We start from the raw sequence: 13004 nt of genomic DNA on the forward strand, positions 1-13004 counted from the left end.
AACGAGTTCTCCGCGGTAGCCTCCATCTCTGTATTTTTTTTTTTTTTCCTTTCAAACGAAACTGTGCGCATGCGTCTTCCGTCTGGGGATTTCCCATCATGCATCATTCCGTGGTAGTTGTGTATTGAAAGGAAGTCCGTCTCTTTTTAGAGAACCGGCTTTTTCGGCTCAACTCATTAAAGAGAGACAGCTCTCAAAGGCTCACTTGCTTTAATGCATTATATTACGAATTATTATGTTGTAAATAGAAGTTAAGAAAAAAAGGAAGTATAAAAGGAGAAAATGAAAAAAGACAGGTTTGTGGTTATCCCTTTATTAAGTATATTACCAACAATAATTTAATGCAGAAAATTAATAAATAATTTGAATAAGAAAATTCAACTCAATAATATTTGCATGTACGTCCAAGCTACTTCATTTTTTAACTTTTTTTATAATAAACCTCATTAATGTGGAGCAACTCAGTATCTCACAACAAAATGTTAATTAACAATATGTTTGATATACAAAAACACATGTACAATATAACATGTTCAAATACATAAATAGACACGTTTGAAAAAAATTTATGGTGTAAGGTTTTTTGTATCTTGTAAGGGAAAATACGACAGTTTGTAAGGGCATGGAGCCGTGGAGGTTGACAGGTATGCATCCCATGCAATCTCCTTTGCAGGTGTCTAATATTAAAACAGAATGAACATGTCAAAGAGACAGACATTTACAAGTATGTGATATATTTCTGTTTGATTTTTCTCTAAATAAATATGTGTTGAGATTCACTTTACTTTTTAAAAAATTGTAAAAATGGGGTGTACTGGCAGAAATAGGACCTGGGGACCCACACCAAAAACAGAAAAAGCAATTATTTGCATGGATAAGGAATCCCAACAAGGTAAGTAAGAGATGAAAAACTAATGTGTAGTTGTTTTTAGTGTCATGATTGCTGATTGAGCGCAGCTGCGACGACTTAATTGGCGCTAACAGCCTGGGCAGCTGATTGGCTGATACGCTCTTTTTAAACCCCCGGCTTCTAAGAGGAAGCCGTCAGATCGTTATGCGAACTGTTGCCTCCAGCTCAGTAAGCCATTTCATCCGACCCCATTCCTGCCCTCATTTTTTCTGCCTGATCTCTGTTGCCGACCTGTTTCCGGACCTGACTTCGCCCCGTTCTGCCTGCCTGTTACCTGACCTGTTTTGCCCCGTTACCTGCCTGCCTCCTGCTACCAACCTCTCTTACGAACTCGACACCGCCTTTGATCTCCAGTCCCGGCCAACGACTTGCTATTCCTGCCTGTCTCCGATCCTCCTTGCCAGACATGGAAGTGCCACTTCCGCACCGCTCGCTCCTTTTGTCCGTCAGCCATCGGATCGTGGAAGCAAGCTTACTCTCCCTCTTCATCACTAAAAACTGAGAAAACGAGCGTTATTGGGTCCTGTGTCCGCTTCTGGTCTGTGACATTTAGCATACAGTGGAACCTCGCTAGTTCGCGGTTCCACTTTCGCAGATTCAGAGCTTAGCGGGTCTAAAAAATATTCAAAAGTTAAAAATATGAAAAAATATAAAAAAATCAATAATAATGAAGAATATTAAATTAAAATTAGAAACTACATATTTGAGATTATTATGTTTTATTGTTTGATTGTTTGATTGTTTAACACGAATCTCTCTTTCTCTCTACACCCATTTTCTATATGGTATGGTACAATTTTATTCATGTACAGGTATTACTGTAATATTAAACCCCCAGAAATAGAAATTATAAATGTTAATTCGTTGCGCAAAACGACGGACTAATTATGTTAGCTAATTGTAGTGTTTGCTTGTTTTTGAAAGCTGATAACAGTAATTGGTTGTTCGTAAGTAAATTGTTCAGTAGAACAGTGTTCTAGACCCTCAATTGTTATTGTAAACAGACAAAATATTTTACAGGTTTTTTTTGTTATAACATGAATTTCACTCTCTCTCTCTCTTTCTACCTGTATTCTATATGCTGTACTGTATACAGGGGGGTATACTGTATACCTGTATACGTTTTTTAAGCATTTTTGAACGGGCGCCGCTACTTCGCGGATTTTCATTTTTTGTGGGTGGTCTCGGTCCCCATTAACCGCGATAACCGAGACTTCACTGTATTTCGCAGCTGATTTAAGTTATCGGTCACCATGGACCCACTAACATGGGACGTGTTACCTAAATGCTTAGACAAAAAGAGGGTCAAGGCAACAAGTACCTGTGAGTGTGTGTACTTGTGAGTGTGTGTGGCAGTGAAACGCAATAAATTCCTCTTGTGTTAAATCTTTTTTAAATAGAAGCCTTGATGAGCACTTAAACGGGGATACCCACTGAGGAAGATCATTTTGAACAGCCAGCCCACGCCAGACTGGCAGACGGCTCCCGAGAAGAAAATGAAAACGGTTGCCACGGCAACGCGTGTAAAGCACTCAAACACAATGCCAGGGAGATCATTTGATCCCGCCTGACCTCCGCTGTGGAGCGATGAGGAATATGCAGCCATGTTGTGGGCATTTGCGTGCGCCCAAGACAGAGTGGACACTTAGAAAATGTCTGGTGGGGTGTTAAATGAAGATGTTAGAACTCTTTTGGTCACATTGGATTTCATCTATCCCTTTAAACAGGAAGCGTCAAACTACTGTCTCATTTTGTCACGGTACAATGGTGTCAAAACTGCTTTGCTCATCAATATTTTCAGTTATTCGTAACAAAAACTTCCTTAATACCTTAACCCCCTTTGAAGTCTGGGGGTAGGATTAAATAGGCATATGCTTCTTCCTATTCCATTTTAAAATGTACCTACCACGATCTGAAACAATGTACCAGAAAACCAAACCATTGTCAGAACCAGAACAGATACAGGACCCAATCGCGTGATGTTCTCACACAAGCTTTATTTTATGGGAAATGGGGAGTCATTCACGTTACGAAGCCGGTCTGGCGTGGAAGGACAGGACGCCTGAGACCGACGAGATAGATGACGAATCAGGGTAACTAAAATAAACAGGAGCAACTAGACGGGAACCAAAACTGGAGAAACTAACCAACAGGACAAGAATAGACGGAAAACAAAACTGGAACACGAAATTAAACAGTACAAAAATAAACGGGAACAGTACCGGACTGCAGATATTATAGGAAAACAGGACAGAACCCACGTCTTGTGGGGCAGAAGTTCGTTTGACTGGCTGACCCTCAAGCATCTCCCAAAAGTAAGTTAAACTTCACTTTATTTATCTTTACAGAGCATATTATTTTATGAAAGGTTTATTTTTTGTACAAAATAATCCATGTTATTTATACAAGCCTTAAAGATACTTATATAAACCTTAAACATACAAAATATAGCACTGAAGCAACTTGTCAACAAATTCAACTTACGAACAATCGTAGGTTGGGCAGCGTCTATACTATACTATACTATACTATACTATACTATACTATATTATACTATACTATACTATACTATACTATACTATACTATACTATACTATACTATACTATACTATACTATACTATACTATATTACACCCAATTACGTTCCCTGCCTGTCATCAAACCCTTTAAAATTCCGCAAAAATGACTTCCTTACATGAAAGACAATCCATAGAATCCAACCGTGTAAAAAATCCCGAAAAGATCCCGAGGCGTTCCCAAGCCAGCCGAGAGACATAGTCTCTCCAGCGTGTCCTGGGTCGTCCCCGGGCCCTCCTGCCGGTGGGATATGCCCGGAACACCTCCCGAGGGAGGCGTCCAGGAGGCATCCTTATCAGATGCCCGAGCCACCTCAACTGGCTCCTCTCAATGCGGAGGAGCAGTGTCTCTACACAGAGTCCCTCCCGGATGACTGAGCTTCTCACCTTATCTCTAAGGGAGAACCCAGACACCCTGCGGAGGAAACTCATTTCAGCCACTTGTATCCAGGATCGTGTTCTTTCGGTCATGACCCAAAGTTCATGACCATAGATGAGGGTAGGAACGTAGGTCGACCGTAGATTGAGAGCTTTGCTTTTCGGCTCAGCTCCCTTTTCACCACGACGGACCGGTACAGGGTCCGAATAACGGCAGACGCTGCACCGACCCATCTGTCGATCTCGAGTTCCATCCTACCCCACTCGTGAATAAAACCCCAAGATACTTGAACTCCTCCGCTTGGGGCAAGATCTCATCCCTAACCCGGAGGGAGCATGCCGCCCTTTTCCGACTGAGTACCATGGTCACGGACTTGGAGGTGCTGATCCTCATCCCCGCCACTTGACACTCGGCTGCGAATCGCTCCAGCGAGAGCTGAAGATCCCGGCCTGAGGAAGCCAACATCACCACGTCATCTGAAAAAAGCAGTGACGCAATGCTGAGGCTCCCAAATCGGACTCCATCCCCACCAAGGCTGCGCCTAGAAATTCTGTCCATAAAAGTTATGAACAGAATCGGTGACAAAGGGCAGCCCTAGCGGAGTCCAACCCTCACCGGGAACGAATCCGACTTACTGCCGGCAATGCGGACCAGACTCTGGCACCAGGCATACAGGGACCGCACAGCCCGGGTAAGACTGTGCGGTACCCCATACTCCTGAAGCACCCCCACACAGGGCCTCTGGAGGAACACGGTCGAATGCCTTCTCCAAGTCCACAAAACACATGCAGACCGGACAGGCAAACTCCTATGCACCCTCAAAGACCCTCCAGAGCAGGGGTCGGGAACCTATGGCTCGGGAGCCATATATGGCTCTTTTGATGACGGCATCTGGCTCTCTGAAAATTTCTGAACGAAACAAATCAATCAATAATTTTACTAATAATGTTACTTTAGCAAAATAAATAATAATAAAGTCAGAAAAAAACATGCCCAAAAAAATAAATAAATACACACATTTTAATTTATATATATTTTCACCTGCAACTTTTCGTTCAGGCACGCAGCTAAGAGCCAATCTGTTCTCCGGTGAGCGGGAGGGTCCGCTACCCGGAAAGTCTCATTTTAATGGATAATTTACAACAATCTGCACAAGTCATTTTGAAGCAAAGAAGTAATATTTCCTCGTTTTTGGTTAGCTTTTTTATGCAGAGTGAACCCTTCTAATCAAGAAGATGACGAAAAGGAAAAAAGATGAAGATTACCGTACGTTTCAGCAGGAATGGACAGAGCAATTTGCCTTTATTGAGAGAGCAGGTTGTGCAGTGTGTCTTATATGCAATGATAACATTTCCTCGATTAAACGGTCAAATATAAAGAGACACTTCGACACACGCCACATTTTCAGCGAAATATCCAGTGGGAGACAAGAGAAAGAAGGCCTGTCAAGAACTACTTTCCACAGTCCAGGCTAGTCAGCTGCAGCTCCGTGTATGGGCCAAACAAGGTGATTTTAACTCTGCTAGCTTTGCTGGTTCTTTAGCAATTGTGAGGAGCGGGAGGCCGTTTACAGATGGCGATTATGCCAAATCATTCATGCTTTATGTGGCCAACGAGCTTTTTGACGACGTTAAGGATAAAGATAAAATAATCAAACGGATAAAAGATATGCCTCTTTCAGCAAGAACTGTGCTGTGATGTCGAATCAAGTGGAGATAAAAACAAGTGAATGACATAAATGCAGCGGAGTTTTTTTCCCTCGCTTTGGATGAATCAACAGATGTCAGTCATTTATCCCAGTTCAGTATTATTGCACGCTATGTTGACGGTGACTCGCTGCGTGAGGAAAGTCTTGCCGTTTTGCCACTAAAAGGGACAACGAGAGGAGAGAATTTATTCAAGTCTTTCATGGAGTTTGCAAATGAAAAGAATCTACCAATGGATAAACTTATTTCTGTGTGTACCGATGGTGCTCCGTGCATGGTGGGGAAAAACAGGATTTGTAGCGCTGCTTCGTGAGCAGGAGAACAGACCCATCCTCAGCTTCCACTGTATTCTACATCAGGAGGCACTTGCTGTATTGACCATGTTTGGATCTACTTATGCATGCGAACAGTCGTTCTCACACCTAAAACACATCAAAACTGACCTGCGATCACGTTTAAAAGATGGAAGCCTAAACGCCTGCATGAAGCTGAACCTCACCACCTATCAACCGGACTACAAAGCCATCAGCAAAACCATGCAACACCAAAAGTCGCATTAATAGTAAGTCAGAAGTACTTTTCTTATTAATAAATACCTCTAATTTTTTTTGAACAACATGTTATAACAGAGTCTTATTATAATATATATATTGTTGGTCTTCTTCGATTTAGATAAGAAATTGCTGACCTGAGGGCCTCAGACAGCGGTGAACAAGCAGAGCGGGCAAGTAAACATGGACAGATATGAATAAAACCTCAGCCTGCAGACCAGTTGATTGTTATAATTATAAATAATTGTTAGTTTTTGTTATTAACTTACAATGTTGTTCAAAATAAATTCTGTCTTATTATACTATAAACTCGTTGATTTTCCTCTTCCATTTAGCTGTTTTTGGTATTAAAATATACATATGGCTCTCCTAGGATTAGATTTTAAAATTTGGGTTTTTTTCGGCTCTTTCAGCAAAAAAGGTTCCCGACCCCTGCTCCAGAGTGTGTAGAGCTGGGCCAGGGTTCCACGGCCAAAACGAAAACCACACTGTTCCTCCTGAATCCGAGATTCGACCTCCTGAGGGACCCTCCTCTCCAGTACCCCTGAATAGACCTTACCAGGGAGACTGAGAAGTGTGATTTCCCCCGTAGTTGGAACAAATCTCCGGTCCCCCTTCTTAAAGAGGGGAACCACCACCCCAGTCTGCCAGTCCAGAGGCACTGTCCCCGATGTCCACGCGATGTTGCAGAGGCGTGTCAACCATGACATCATCGACCCCTAGGGCCCTGCCACCGAGGAGCTTTTTGACCACCTCGGTGACTTCAACCCCAGAGATGGGAGAGCCTAACTCGGAGTCCTCTGGCTCTGCTTCCACGGAGGAAGACGTGTCGGTGGGATTGAGGAGGTCTTCGAAGTACTCCGCCCACCGATTCACAACGTCCCGGGTCGAGGTCAGCAGCGCCCCATCGGCACTATACACAGTGTCGATGGGGCGCCGAGCCGTGGAGCAACTAATATGCCCACACCGACTCTGAACCTCTCACCACGGGCAACTCCAGAGTGGAAGAGAGTCCAACCCCTCTCGAGAGGACTGGTACCAGAGCCCAAGCCGTGTGTAGAGGTGAGTCTAGTCGGAATTTCTCAACCTAAAGCACCAGCTCGGGCTCCTTCCCTGCCAGAGAGGTAATGTTCCATGACCCAAAAGCTAGTTTCTGTAGCCGGGGATCGTTGCGCCGAGGACCCCTCCCTTGGCCGCTACCCAGCTCTCTGCGCACCCGACCCCTTTGGCCCCTGCTCCAGGTGGTGAGCCCATGGGAAGAGGGTCCCACGTCGTCCCTTCGGGCTGTGCCCGGCCGGTAAATGTCCGGCCACCAGGCGCTCACCAGCGGTTCCCACCTCCAGGCCTGGCTCCCGAAGGGGGCCCCGGTAACCTGCGTGCGGACCAACGTTTTTGCTCGTCATAAGGGGTCTTCTGATCTGCGTTTTGTCTGGCCACTCACCTAGGACCTGTTTGCCATGGGTGACCCTACGAAAAGCCCCCGACAACATAGCTTCTAGGATCATTGGGACACACAAGCTCCTCCACCACGATAAGGTAGCAGATCATGGAGGAGTAAAAAAAAAACGACGGCACAGTGGTTAGCGCGTGTGCAGCACAGTTCTGAGGTCATGGGTTAAAATCCAGCTACCAGCCTTTGCATGTTCTCCCCGTGCTTACGTGGGTTTCCTCTGGGCAGTCCGGTTTCCTCCCACATTCCAAAAACATGCATTATCAGGTTAATTGGCCGGGCCAGATTGTCCCTAGGTGTGAATGAGCGAGTGAAATGTCTGTCCCTGTGTGCCCTGCGACTGGCTGGCAACCAGTTCAGGGTGTCCCCTGCCCACTGCCGGAAGATAGCTGGGATGGGCTCCAGCACCCCTGCGACCCTACTGAGGACAAGCGGTGCAGATAATGGATGGATGGATAAAAATAAACAGACTTGTAAAATTATTCCCAATATGGTAGTTAGAATAGAATAGAATAGAACATACCTTTATTGTCATTGTTACAACACGGGTTGAGTATATTTTGACAACGAAATTGGACGTGGCACTCCTGTTCCACATTTTACAGTGAGGATAAAGAAAACAAAGAGATAAAGGAACAAAGAAGATGCTTGTACTGTCCTTGTTGCATAGGCTTTGTTTTCCTCCGGAGAGGGGGTGTATGAGGGGGTGAAGGACAGAGATGGCCGGATCCAACTATATTTGATTTTACTGTACACACGGTCCAGTGTTTTTCCCTAATTGCTCAGTCCACGTATTGAATGGATTTAGGAAGTACAGTCCTTAAACATTTCCGATTAAAGTCGCTGGCGACGATAAAAGCTCCGTTGGGGTGTGCAAGCTGCTGTTTACTGATAGCAGCGGGCAGGAGATTTAGCGCTATGCTAACGTTAGTATCCGGTGGAACGTTAGCATCCGGTGGAACGTAAACAGCAAGCACAATGACCACAGTTAGCTCTCTCAGTAGATAGAAGGGTCTACACGATAAGGCTAGAAACTCTATATCGAGTGAGCAGTGTGTGTCAATGATTTGGCTGGTATTGTAGCGCATAGTCCCCCACCCCTGTTTTTACCGGAGTCTCCGTCTCCTTCGTGCTGGTGAAGCGTGCGTCCTGCTGTTGGACTGCGGCGTCGGGGAAGCCTCTGACTAGTTAGCCTCTGACCTTTTGATTAACACTACTTTCAGCCAATAGCAGGCTTTTTATCACGGTTCACCATTCGCATTAGCTTATACGGACGGGCTGGTTTAATAAAACCAATATCGCCTTGAAAAGGTTCGAATATCTTCAGCCAGTAGTAACCAATTCGAATGATGATTGACATATTGGCTAGCTCGTTAAATTTGTCACAGAAATGTATTCAATTTTTTAATGTGTATTCAAATCAGAGCTGAAATTAAACCTGCGCATAGCAATTTGTTATTCATCATTATGCACCATTAGTACGTGCAAGTGTGCACAATAATTTATTTGAATTATGGAAAAAAGAAGTCTAATATTTACAACTCTTCTACAATGTAAACAAAATTGGCCAAAGAAAAATATACCGTAGCAAAGTTTTTAGGGCTGTAAACCGGTCGTCTCCAAATCACCACTTTCGGAAACGCCAAGACCTACCATTAGAAGCTCCGTCAAGGGAGTTGCGGGAGCGTTTGACTTTAGGAAAGTTTTTTTTGTAACTTTCCCTGAACAAAATACATTTGCACTTCCACTACAATACAGTGCAGTTCTCAGTGGCACACTGTTTTGTTTCCATTTAGCCTCCACGCAGTGCATTAAGCACAGAGTATAATAATTGAGTATGAAGTGTCGGCACTAAGTGTAGCAGACCATCAAGTGACCTCATTAAAAAAAATTAACACGAAAGGCAGAGAGAGATGGGGTAAAGAGACAAACAAAAGTGTCCTCCCGTAACACTGCACTACGACCTTGGAAGGGGATGAGCAAAGTCCTGTGTGCTTGCTATTAAGCTGTAACTCAACGGTATTACAACCTAATCATGCTGATAAGACGCCTGAGTTTTTCTTCTGCAAAAACAGGCCAAAAGGCGTAGATTTGGCATAGACGCAGGTGAAGTGTTGACATCAATATCGAGCAATCTTTGTTGTGTCTCCGCCAATGTTGTGTGATCACTCGAAAAAAAAGATCAATCTTTGGGGGGATGGGGTCATGAGACGATTTTTTTTTCCGAGAGGGGTGGGATAGAAAATAGTTGAGAAGCACTAGTGTAAAGTAGGCTACTTTTAGTTGTGTATTTCTCAGACTCCTATGCTATGAAATCAACTTGTTTAACCTGTTTTCCTATTTTCAATATGCAAGCAATCATTACACACACACACACACATATAGTCACGTTTCAAAGATCCATATTTTCAGTCTAATTCCATTCTTTTGAATACGTTTTTTCCATTCACTGCGCATGTGCGACTTTTCAATAAACCACGCCTACTGACTGGATGTTGTCAGTTCGGCCCGGGCAGCCGACCAAAGATGGCGACCGGGCCCTCCTCTCAACATTCAGGAAGTAGATAAAAACTGTATAAATGTATCAGCTTGAATATTTTTGCCAGCAATAGAGTTATATTAATGTATAGCGCCAACAACTAGACCATGGGTGTCAAACAGACGGCCCGTGAGACAACACTCAGAGAAGCATAAGAGAAAAACTAGCTGCAGGTTGAAATGTATCCACTTCATGTTGCCAAAACCAGGTGCCTCTCACAAATGCCATACTTGTATTTATTTATTTCTCTCTCTCTCTTTCTCTCGCTTCCTCCCTTTTCTCTTACTCTCTCTCTCTTTCTCTCTCTCTTTCTCTCCCTCTCTCTCTCTTTCTCTCTCTCTTTCTCTCTCTCTCTCTCTCTCTCTCTCTCTCTCTCTCTCTCTCTTTCACTCTCTCTGTATCTTTTTTTCTTTCTTTGTTCCCCTTTGTCTCTTCCTGTGTCTTTTTACCTCCTCTCTCTTCCTTTTATTCTTTTCTCTCTCTTTTCTCTCTTTCACTCTCTTACTTTCTCCCTTTTTCTTTCTCCCGTTCTATCTCTGCTCTTTCTCTTTTCTCCCCTTCTCGTTTCCTCTCTATTTCTTATTGGATTTCATTCTTTCTCTTTCTTCCCCCTCTTTCACTAGTTTACTTTTTATCCCTATTGTTTCTCACACTGTGGCTCCCTTTTTTCTGTCTCTTTCTGTATCTTTTAACCTTCTTTTGCTCTCTCTTTTCTTTCTCTCTTTTCTTTCTTTCTCTCGCTCTCTCTTTACCTCTCTCTTGCTTTCTCCATCTCACTTTCTCTCCTTCTCTCTTTCTACCCTTCTCTTTTATCTCCTTCTCTCTATTTCTCTTTGGATTTCGTTCTTTCCCTCTCTTCTTTCCCCCCCTCTCACTGTTTCTCTTTTTATCTCTTTTGTTCCTCACACTCTCTCTTTCTCTCTTTCTCTTTCTCCCTTTCTCTTTCTTTGTCCCAACCTCTTTTTTACGTTCCTCTCTTTCTCATTTCTTTCTCTCTTTTTTTTGTTTCTCTCTAATTTACTAGTCCGACCCCGTCAAAATGTTTGCTCTATCGTGTGGCCCCCAAGTTAAAATGAGTTTGACACCCCTGCACTACACTAATGTGATACAAACTATCAGTTCATAAGGAAGCTGTTAACAATCCTGGTTATTGGAAATGTTCTTCGTTTATTGGGTCAGACTCTTTCAAATCTCAAAGCAGGATTTTTGTAGTATTAAAATATGTCACTGACACTATTTAGCCATGATTATACTCTTTCTTCATTTACAACTTCTTAATTTATTTAGTCCAAATCATGTAACTTCAGTTGTGTTTTATTTTATAATATATGCTTACTTCTTTGATTGAAAAAACAATTAAACATAAGAAACATCAATTTCAGTTCATGAGCAGATGTCTAAACAAGCACATTCCTAAGTAGATCAGGCAAAACAAGGCCAGCTTTCGTCCATTTACACAAAATAATATTGATTGCGGGGCAGCACGGCGGCGCAGTGGTTAGCGCGCGTGCGGCACAGTTCTAAGGTCTTGGGAACCTCCTGTGTGGGTTCAAATCCAGCTACCGGACTTCCTGTGCGGAGTTTGTATGTTCTCCCCGTGCTTGCGTGGGTTTCCTCCGGGCACTCCGGTTTCCTACCACATTCCAAAGACATGCATTTCAGGTGGATTGGCCGGTCCAAATTGTCCCTAGGTGTGAATGAGCGAGCGAGTTGTCTGTCCCTGTGTGCCCTGCGATTGGCTGGCAACCAGTTCAGGATGTCCCCTGCCCACTGCCCGATGATTGCTGGGATGGGCTCCAGCACCCCTGCGACCTTACTGAGGATAAGCGGTGCAGCTAATGAGATGAGATGAGAATATTGATTCCCTCATTAAAGGTTGAACAGCTTGAGTAACATTTACCAAATGATGATGAGGCAGTGACCAGTAGAGTAGTGCTCTATTCAACTTAATGTTTAACTTGTAATACATTTCCAATCAAATCATGGACTGCTCTTTTCGTATATGATTGATTTGAAATATGTCAGACTTTTCACCTGTGAATTGCTACAGTCATTGTCTCATAGTTCATTTATTCAGAGAATTTATACTGTAATAAAACTGCTCATTTGTTTTTTAGCCAATATTTTGAAAACCTGCCATCTCTGTATCCGGGACCAACAAACACACTGAAGATAAAGCCTTTCCTCAACAAAGCCCAAAGACAAAAATTGATATGGAGTGTCTGGACTAACTGTTTGTTGGCAAGCTCTTAAAATTAAATAATCCGTAAAACTTGAAAGGTGCACTGCTTCCATAGGTTGGTCTTTGCCGTTTTAGTCGGCTAAAATGCAATTCCAACTTACAGTAAATTCGAGTATATACTGTACAGTACACATCTCTTCACGCTAATCAAGTATGTTCAAGGTTAGCTTGCTTCTATTGCTGATAAAATAATATTTGAGTCAAAATCCACAAAAAATATACCTTGGATTTGTGTTACAAATAAAAGGTATGGAAAAAAAGAACACATTTATTCTTTAGACAAGTGTGTGAAACTGAGAACAGTAGCAAATGACAATGACTCAATTGTGTACTTCTTTCTACATATTTTTTATTTGAGTAACAATGCTAAGTGGAGGTTTTTTGTACTAGTGTTGGAGGAATTTTCAAGTGGCATTGTGAGTGACGAAATACAAATGTCAGTTTCGTCTTTTTCAGCCACGTTTCCGCATTTTTGGGGGTTGTTTAGCCAGCTAATAACCGTTATTATTATACTGTTGAGCAATCAGTCAGTTAAGTCCATTTAGGCAATAAAACATTCGTCATCAGTTTGCTGATCGCTTTTGACATCCTGCCAAATGAAATTTTTTCCTAATTTGGTCTGTGGACCATTGACTAGCTGGGGTCAGGAAC

The 13004-nt window shown here is 43.0% G+C and overlaps 1 long non-coding RNA gene across 1 annotated transcript; it reads left to right on the top strand.

The window, feature by feature from the left end:
* The first annotated feature begins 5403 nt into the window (after positions 1–5403).
* LOC148351349 (uncharacterized) lies at positions 5404–6342 on the top strand. Its single transcript, XR_015852908.1, has 2 exons — positions 5404–6133; positions 6244–6342. It is a non-coding gene; the product is annotated as an uncharacterized LOC148351349 (long non-coding RNA).
* Positions 6343–13004: the final 6662 nt, after the last annotated feature.

This window comes from Urocampus carinirostris, chromosome 15 (genome assembly GCF_059441175.1).
Source record: "Urocampus carinirostris isolate Australia breed hairy pipefish chromosome 15, RoL_Ucar_1.0, whole genome shotgun sequence".
In the NCBI taxonomy this organism is placed as follows: Eukaryota; Metazoa; Chordata; class Actinopteri; order Syngnathiformes; family Syngnathidae; genus Urocampus; species Urocampus carinirostris.